Source organism: Pinus tabuliformis, chromosome 2_2 (assembly GCF_031772625.1).
Source record: "Pinus tabuliformis cultivar Carrire ecotype Pingquan chromosome 2_2, CPIR1, whole genome shotgun sequence".
NCBI lineage: Eukaryota > Viridiplantae > Streptophyta > Pinopsida > Pinales > Pinaceae > Pinus > Pinus tabuliformis.
This window is the reverse complement of record NC_142300.1, coordinates 1,536,963-1,547,199: the sequence shown is the minus strand read 5'-3', so window position 1 is coordinate 1,547,199 and position 10,237 is coordinate 1,536,963.

Here is a 10,237-nt window from a genome sequence, read left to right as displayed (position 1 = left end):
ATATTTAATTGGGTTATGATGCACATTTGGATTTGAATCAAGGATGAACCTCAACGCTTGATGAAGGATAAGATCTATTGATGAGTCAAGATCTTAAGGCTTGAAGTGAAGTATCTTTGTGTGGTTTTGATCTTTTATCTGAATAATTGGCGCGTTTCATAATCTGTAAATATGATGATCTGGGTATAACTGATGTCTGAATAGTTGTAAAGGTTAAATCATCATTTACATATCTATACGCAGGTTCACTATAGCAAAGGCGCATATACACGCTGGTTCGGCATTTCAAAACAACGTATACGCAGGTTCACCTTGAGAAAAGAGCGTATGCACGCAGGCTCTACACATTGAAGGAGCGTACACCTCATAAAATATGCTTTAGCTACTTCTGTTTGTTATTGCAGTGTTCTGGGTTCTAGCTTGGGTTCTGGTTATTGTTATTGTATTCTGGTTACAACATTTTGAGAAGTAATTGATTGATTCAGTTTTGGTTGGTGCAAAGGAGATTGGTTGATGTAGATATAATTAATGGTTGACTGATGTTATTGATGGATCCAGTCTAAAAATTTATGAAATGTGGTCCCTGAAAGAAAAGAGAAGGTTGTAGCCTTTTGTAGGCCTACACCTACGTACTAGTAAACACATCAGCTAGTACAAGATCTAGGGGGTTGTAGCTCCCTTCCAGGAGAATCTGGAGAATGAGAGAAGGTTGTAGCCTTTTGCAGGTAGAAGCTTGCGTACTGGTATAAGACTGCACCAGTACAAAAATTGTAAAAAGAAGTTTCTTATTAAAAGAAGATAGAGACGATTGCAGCAGGTGGTTTTCACCCACATTGGGTTTCCACCTTATATCTTGTGTTCATGTGTGTGTGATTGTCTGTTCTGTTTTATTGCACCTGGTTACTGTTTATATGGTTTTGATGCATTGATTAAAGGTCAACATATGAAAAATTAACTAAATCATAAGTTTGCAGGATATACGCTAGTTTCCTTAATAAAAGTTGCGTATACACGCAAGTTCCATTAACTGAAGTAGTGTATATGAATTTGAGTATGGAAATGAAATATTATTGACTTGCTAATACTCATTCCCCCCCCCCCCCCCACCCCCCCCCCCCCCTTGCCCCCTCTCAGTATTATTTCCAACAATTAGAAGAGCTGTTTGAATTTAACGATGTAGCCAAAAGCCAAAAATAGAACTTGTAGGAGTTCAGGTAGAGTACTGTAATATAGGTACTGAGGAAAGTCCTAAGATTGTAAAGTTGTCCAAATCCTTGCCTCCCAAAAAAAAACATGAGTACATTGAGCTATTAAAATAATTCTCTAATGTGTTTGCTTGGAGCTATGAAGATCTAAAAGCATATGATACAATATCATACAACATATCATTCCCATCAGAGAAGACCAAAAACCCTTCAAGCAAAAATTAAGGAGGGTAAATCCAGTTCTGTTACCTTTGATACAAAAGGAAGTTAAAAAACTATTTGATGCAAAAATCATTGTACCCTTAAGATTTTCAAAATGGGTGTCTAATCTAGTGCCAACAAGAAAAAAGACAGGAGAAATAAGGATCTATGTAGATTTCAGGAATCTGAACAAAGTTTCTCTCAAGGACAACTACCCTCTACCTAAAATGGATCATATCTTACATAAAGTAGTTGGTTACAACATAATTTCTTTATTTTATGGTTTCTCAGGATATAACCAAATTTTGGTACATCCTGATGATCAACATAAAACAACTTTCACTACACCTTGGGGAACCTTTATGTATGTAAAAATGCCCTTTGGCCTTATGAATGTAGGCCACTTTTCAGAGAGAAATGGATATTGCATTCGCTGATGAGAAGGATAGATTCATTGTAATTTACCTGGATGACATTACTGTATTTTCCAAAATATATGAAGATCACCTGCTACACTTGAGGAAGGTTTTTGAAAAATGCAAGAAATATGGTATTTCCTTAAACCCCAAATAATCTCTTTTTGGTTTAAAGGAAGGAAAGATACTTGGTGACATTATTTCAAAAGAAGGCATCAGAATAGACCCTAATAGAGAAGAAGCCATAATGAAGATTGATCCTCCTAGGAACAAAAAAGAAATTCAGTCTTTTATCGGTAGGATCAACTTCCTAAGAAGATTCATTCCAAACCTGGCCGAGATCTTGTGTTGAGATTGGACTCAAGTAATGAAGAGAAAGGTAAGCATAGAAAATTTGATAGACTGTGGAAAGTACCCTATAAAATTGAAGCTTTTCAAGGTAACAATGCATCCTTTCTGAAAGACTTGACTGGAGAAGAACTGCCAGGAGGACCTATCAATGGAAGACTATTCAAGCTCTATTTTCCTCAAGAATAGATAAATTTTTCATCCATGGCATTGTAAATATCATTTTATCATTTCACTGCAAGAAAGGGTGGTTGACATCAAGAATTGAAGCCTGAAGAGAATGCCCTAAGCTTCTGGTGAAATTGTTTCCAATATTTATAATAACAACAGGTAATTAATTCAGTTACAAAATAAGAACAGATTATCCAATGGACAAAGGCTACTGATCTACAACGTTCTTGAAACCTCACAGGAAGGATGCCATCCCCATTGGAGCCACTGTTAGGGTCCTATAATTTATAGGCTCAATTGATTATTATCTATTGATTTTCATGTCATGAGATGTTGTAAACAATATTTTATTCTGCAAATTATTTAAAAAAAATAAAAATAAAAAATATAGAAAAAATAAAAATAAAATGAAATGAAAAAGGGGATATAAAAAAAATGATATATGTGTGAAAAACAAAAGAAAAAATAGATATATATTTAAAAATAAAAAAATATGATGAAAAACCCCTTAGAAAAATTAAAAATATGCGATGCTAGCTTAAATGTTGCGTTAGATGTTAGATAAATAATTTTAATTAGTTAATCACACAATGTAATCATGATTAATTATGTGTTAATAAAGTTATTTTTGACATGACGCTTTTTGTCGTTATGTAATAGAAGTCGTGTTGTAATCTACGATCATGATCTACCTTGCCAAGATCGATGACTCTTATTGACTTTGGACCCCTCCACCCCTCCGACACTTAATCAGGGGGGGGGGGGGTCCCGAAAAGTGGATTCTCCCAATCCTGCGTTTGCATTGAGTCACTCCCTCATGGACTTTGAACCCCCCTGCGCCTAAACTACTTACCACTCACCCCCCCTCTGGAATCTGTTTTCCCCCTCTTCCTGCCTAATAATACTCATTAACCCCTCTCCCTCCACTCCAATGGGTTCCCAACACATGTCATATCCCCTCTAATCCGCTCCCGTTGTTGTCACATCCCCATACAAGTCATTTAACTGGTAATATCCATTTAAGACATAACCCTTCCCAGATTAATGAATCTGTCCCGTTAAAGGAACAAAACTTAATGGTACAGTGATCTTGCCCATAAAATAACCCCGAACCCCTTTCAATCGGCCTTTCCTCTGCAATCCCACGACAGTGAATGCCTGTTATTGCTACTACAACCGTATCAAGCCGAACAGGGTTCCTCCGACCAACTTCCGGGTAATTATACTATTTCCATTTTATTTCTTTCAACATGTCTTCGAAAGGAAAATCAAAAGCCACAGGGGAAAACCCTATGCTTCCCCCTGTGATTGAATTAGACCATCAAACCTTAGTGGACCAACACTATAAAATTTTTGAAACCAATTGTGAGTTCGACCTCTACGAACTCCACAATTGGTTAAAACAAAAATTTCTTGATCTTAGTGATGAATTGAGTTTGTGGGACTCCTTCCTGCCTCAATTCGTTTTTCCCCAAACCCATAATTTTCCAAAATTTGTCTCATGGTGCCATTTCAGGTACATATCCACTCAAATAGCAATTGTTGCTTAGAAAAATGACATTATGGTCACAATTACCCCTGACTCCATATGCCAAACGATTATGATTCAAAATTCAGCCTCTCTGAAACCCTTTTCAATATATTCCCTCATGGAACTCTACAAAATCATGACTTTTCCTAACATAGCCAAAATTTTCGAGACATTTCTACTTGAGAATGTCCCATTGCCAAAAACTAACCCTCCTTATCCATCCGAAATGTTTCCTGAAATGACAAAACAAATTATCTCTATAATTTCTTGTTTATTGGGCATCAAACTGATTAATGGATTGATGAAACCATCATAGGTTTTCTATCAGTGTTTTCAATAGAAGAGAAACCTTCATTGATTTTTCATTATAGTGAATTCTTAGCAGAGTTCATCCATGAATAATTCCTTATGTTTTCTACAGAAGGAGTCTTCAAACATGCTTCGGTTTTAGTTTACTTGTTCCTATTCCATCAAGAAAACATATTTAAATTTCCACTACAAAAACTGGATGAACAGGGAAATGCACAGTCTGTGATTCATTGGAATTCCTTGGTAAGGAAGCATACCAATGAATTCAATCTCAATGACTATGTGGACTAGTTTTTGTACACAATTTCATGCCTACTTAATAATGATGCTGAACCTAGAATTGGACCTGAGATTAAGAAAATTATGCATCTCAGTGAACAAACTAAGACAACTAATTGGTACCTGTATCAAAATTACACTGGGATTAGGGTGTATGGATGCTAATTGCCTCCATATAAATTGCCTAAATTTGTTCCTATAAGAATTTTTTCATTAGAGTATATTAGGCAAATGATAAATATGGATGATTTGCACTTTGTGGTAGCCAAAAGGAAATCTCAGTTCAAAATCAAAGCACATGTTGGGCCTTTCATTTGTAATACCAGGACAACAACAAAAGAAGCAGATCTTCTCCTCAAACAAATGAAATTTAAACTCATTTTCACTTGGTCATATGATCCTTTAGGAATAATATCAAAGTTGAGGTTAGCGCAGAAAACTACTCCTTACACTCATACTCCCAGACTTGAAATTGAGCAATATATGAATCAAAATTAATGGTAGGAAAACACATTGCAGGAGGCAGAAGACCAGGTACTTTCTACTACGACATCACTAACACTGGTGCCATAGGAAAAATATGATAAAAAACCAAGGGAGGATGATTCCCCTTCAGTCTCAAAAATCCAGGGGAAAGAATTCCAAATATATAAAAAGAGGCAGAAAACCAATCCAATAGCAGAGTTTTCACATGAAGAAAATGTTCAATCTACAATAGTCTTGACAGGTCCTTATACTTCTACTTTCTGTCATATTGAAGCCATTTTCATAGGGTCACCATCATCTTCAACTTCTCAAGAACCACTGGAAACATCTCAATCAACATAATTGGTCCATGACAAAGCTGAACCAAGTATATTTGCCAGGTATAAGGAAATAAAAAAGAAAATTGAACTTCTGAAAGCAACAACCTATTCTCAGTTCTGGAAACAAACAACCTCTTCACAACACAAACTTCTCTCTGCTTTTGACACCAAGGAAGGGAAAATGCACTTAGATTTCTTAGAATCTCAAGTTCCTTTTCCTAAAACACAGATGAATACAAGAAGTTTATATTTTCTTTTAACATTGATCAAATCCACCCTATTGATCAGATGGATTTGCACAAGCAAAGAGGTGAAATGTTGTATTCTACCCTGATAAACTCAACAATGGCAACATCTAGACTTCATGCATCAGTCAACAATATTCAATCTCAATAAAAATTAGAGAAACTTTCTTCTTTAGCTAAAGACACTAAGGTAAAGTCTTTAGAGGATTTATTGATTAAACTGGGATATGATCCCAGTAATGTAAAAATTGTTGAGGAGATCGTTAAAAGAAAAAACGCTGACATTGCAACCCTGAAGAAGCAGCTCAAAGTTCCATCTACTGAAGATCCACAAACAAAGGAAGTTTGTAAGTTAGAAAAGGAGAAAGAAGATATGTTTAAAATTATCATTGAACGGAATGGACAGATTAAACAAATGGAGACTGAAATAGAAAATTTGATAAAAGAGAAAGAACAATCAACTCAATTAGAAATCATTCCTCTACAATAGTTCCAATTATAGGTACATCAACAACAGGGGCTTCTACTTCAGCAGTTACTACAACAGAGACACAATCTATAGATACATTAGGAGAATTAATCAGAGCTATGGAAGACTTGTCTATCAGAGGTCAGGAGATTGAAAAGCTGAAAGCTCAGCTTAGTAATCTCGAAGAGCAAAAATTAAAACTTGATAATGTATATGTGTTAGGGCTTCAAAAAACTCACAGATCAACTCAAAGAATTGAACTTTTAGAGAATGAATTTGCCATGGCATAGACAATTGCACAGACAAAGGAGAACATTTGGGTAGAAATTAATGAAGTCATCACTGTAATTTGGCCTTCCATTGCAATTATTTTAAGTTGGAGGAATTAGTGCAGATATCAAAAGAAGTCATAGAAGATATAAAGGAAAGTTTGGGTCAGAAACCAGGTGAAGCTACTGCCTTAATAAGAATTATGAATTCAAAGACAAAAGAAGAACTGGAAGAATATGAGATTATAGACAGAACTGAGACAATTCTTGAGGTAAGAAGAGTTCTTACAAAAAGGAATTTAATGCTACAATTAGAGAATAAATGTCATAGCTTGAAGTCTAGCATTCAAAAATTCCACAAGAAGTTCAACATACTACAGTAAAAGGGGCTTCCAAGTTTAAATGGAGTTGGAGATAAATTAGTTCAGGTAGAGGATTATCAGCAAAAGTTATATTCCATAGCGAGAGATAAATAAAAAATCTCCACCATAAAGGGAACCATTATAAGGAAAGCATTCATGGAAGGTTTTAAGTTCGACTTTCTTATCAAACATGAAATAAAACATCTGTTTGTAATTAAGCCCACTTTCCAGAAAATATATCGAGGTGGATGAAACCTATAGAAAGTTAATCAAGTTCTCCACCCTAGATTAAGACAGATGGGATAAATTATGTCAAATTATAGAGTAAATAGCTATTCATCTTCAACAGCAAAGCAATAATTTTTCCAGGTCGATTCATCACCAAAATCCTCGAAGTCAGTGCCAAAGAGCTTCAACAATTTTAGTTTTCCTATATTCTTGTACTATTTTTGTAAACAATTTTTTAGGATATTTTGTAGAAACATCTTGATATTTTAAATCAAGATATTTTGATAAATTTGTATAAATACTTCATATTTCGAAGTACAAAAGGTTGGAACTCTTATGAAGAAAGCAGATCCTTGATGTAAAGCTATGCATGTAATGAAGTGATCATTTCCATTAATACAGAAAGTTTGTTCTAGGATTCCTGTGGTAGGCAATTGGTGAAGTTTCATCTCTTGTAAAATTGTTATCTTTCCAATTTTCCATATGTTCTTTCTGTCTCTTTTGCTTAAAGAAGATTAAGGGCTAAATTTGTTTAAATACACTCTGCTCTAGCTTATAAACAATATTAATGTTTTCACTTTGATATTAAATATAGAATTCATCCTAGTATGCTCTATGTTTAATTGAATCTAAGTCTTTTCATCCCATTCATTCCATAAATGCTCTAAAGATCCAAAAGTCTGCCTATGTTTCCCTGTTACATCTGTTCTGACATTCACTTATTTGATCACCTTAAGACAATTGACTCCATGCCCAATGGATTGTCCTTGCATTTTCAACAAAATCTTTGAAAAAACCAAACTCAAAACTCAACGACTAGCCTAATATCTTAAATCAACAAATCTAAATCATATAAAGAGATCCCTCTCTCTAAAGCTGGAAGGGCTAGATCTCAGCTTCCAAAGTGGTTTTTTGGTTACCTCTGGGTTTCTCTCACAACCTTGGGAAATTATGGATTGATCACAGAAGGTATTGCGAAAATTGAGCTATAATCATCGAAAAGTATTAAATTGTCCAATGGTGCAACCTAAGTTAGGTCATAGATTTTTGGGTGATACAATGTAAGCATAGTTTGCAGATGAAGCTCGAGCCAAAATGTCTCGACCTCCTCCTTGATAAGTTGCTTGTACTCATGCCATTTGTGATTTTACCTTGTTGATTTCCTCTCTGAGGTCCCAAATTTGAAGCCTCTGAGTAGACACAATTTTCAAGAGTGTCAACTTTAGTGGATATCTTATCAATCTTCATGTTGAGTGAGACAATTTCAAACTATTCATTTGATTCCTTGTTTCCTAGTTCCATTCCCAGGGACCTCCATCGAACATATTTGTTTTCCTTAACCTCATTAATGGGTGGCTACTTTTCTATTAGAGGGTGAATGCCCACCCATCCAGAGAAGAAGTCATGCCTTATATATCTAGTCTGGAGAAGGACGAGAGAGTTTGGCCACTTCAGAAAGCGAAGTTGCATATTTTATTCCCTTTGCATGAATATTTCTTGAACAAAACCATCCTTGTAACCCATATATATTGAATAACATATCTTTATAATGTTTGCACAATAATTAATCCCTAATGCCTTCGAGCACTATGTTTCCTCATCTTACTTGGCAGCTGCCAATGAATGAAACACATGGAAGATTAACATCTCATTGACCTTGAATCTCTACATTTCCCATTTCATACACTCGCAACCAAGTCAACTACCTGATTCCCCATTTGCTTGCTTAGGGCATCATCCTTTTGCCTCAGGTTGGCATTCAATAACTCAAGGAAGAAACTATGAACTTTTAATGGTATTTATGATCCATGATTTCCAACATGTGGAATATTCTTGGATTGTTTCGCACATGCAGATCGAGCCAAAGGAATCACTTTTCCATATGATTGCATGAAGACAAATTAAGGAATTGGGGCCTCACTTAATGTTTCAAATACCAACATTATTCTAGCAAGAGTAACTACATGATTATCCAGGGAGTCTACCAAAGAATTTATCTCTTTAACACATGTTTGGTTTGTGTGCCTGGGATGGAGGATACGTGTGTCAAAATTCTCTGGTACAAGGAGCTTAGATTGATATTAGATGTAGCTATTCCCAAGTTGATATGTCTAATAGTGTTGTTTGAGTCCCCAACTAATATTAAGGATGTGATGGGATAGTTCTTGGCTAGGATTATTCCTTGGAGGCAGGCATACATTTCCACTTGGTTGTTCGAATTTAAGCCCAAACTCCATGGTTAAGATAACATGCTTTGTCCTTCGGGGTTGAAAAGGGACCCCCTACACTTGCCATCCCTAAAGAAATGAGTAATTTAGATAGAGAACGAATTGTATTTTTTTGTGTGTATTTAGAACGCAAGTGCTAGAAATCCAAAGGGAAACAATTTGGATTAAGGGATTCACAAATGTCAAATGTTGACATTGCATCATTTGTTTGTAGAGTGGGTATTTGAAGATGTTTAATCCTTTTATACATTAAAGTCAATGATTCCATCAATCCAAAATGCAATTTTAGTGAAGATTGCTTTTGTAATTGAGAATGCATATTTTCATAATTCATCATAGTACTAGTAATTTTTTTGGAATATAATTTGTGCTAAAGTATCTCGACATTTTAAAAGGACACTCTACCCATTATAAAGGGATAAAAATTGTTTTAAAAGATAAAAAATCCCTTTATATAATATTTCATAAATTAAGATATTAAATTCGCTATTTGTAATTTATAAATAATAATAATAATAGATTATAAAAAGGAGAACTTAATCAAACTTATATAGTAATAAAATAAAATAGTGATAAAATAAAGTCTAAAGGATTGGACATACTTGAATGAAAGGTCATATCGTTGGTCAATAAGAAGGGGGGCTTCACATACCTACCTCACAAGCATGAAAGGAAAGATAGTTCACGGAGAGCTAGTTGGAACATGAGATTGGGGTGAATCTCAAATATTTATTAAGGGAAAAATCAAATGTTATACCTTAGAGAGTATTGACAAGTTGGTTTAGTGAAGAACGAGTTCTCTCTTTACTAACCCTCCCCTCTACAAAGTAATGAGATTTTAGAAAACTAAGGAAAAAATATGATAGAGAATGGGCTCAAACTAATTTATGAAAAAATCTTTTTCTATAAAGGATCAACTTTTTAATATAAGATGAGATTGCTTAATATTAGCCTAGATCCATCTTAATCTAGATATACCAAGCATTGAGACGGAACAAATTTCTTGAGATGCAAACCTTTAGATTTGATCCCTCTTGACCCTTGGAGTTAAAATGGATCTAGGTTGGTTTAATTCCCCCCTTTAAATATGCCATATTCCACATGAATACCAAGAGTCAATACCATAGGTTCTCATACACCTTGAGCTCAAAAACCACCAGTAACTTGACC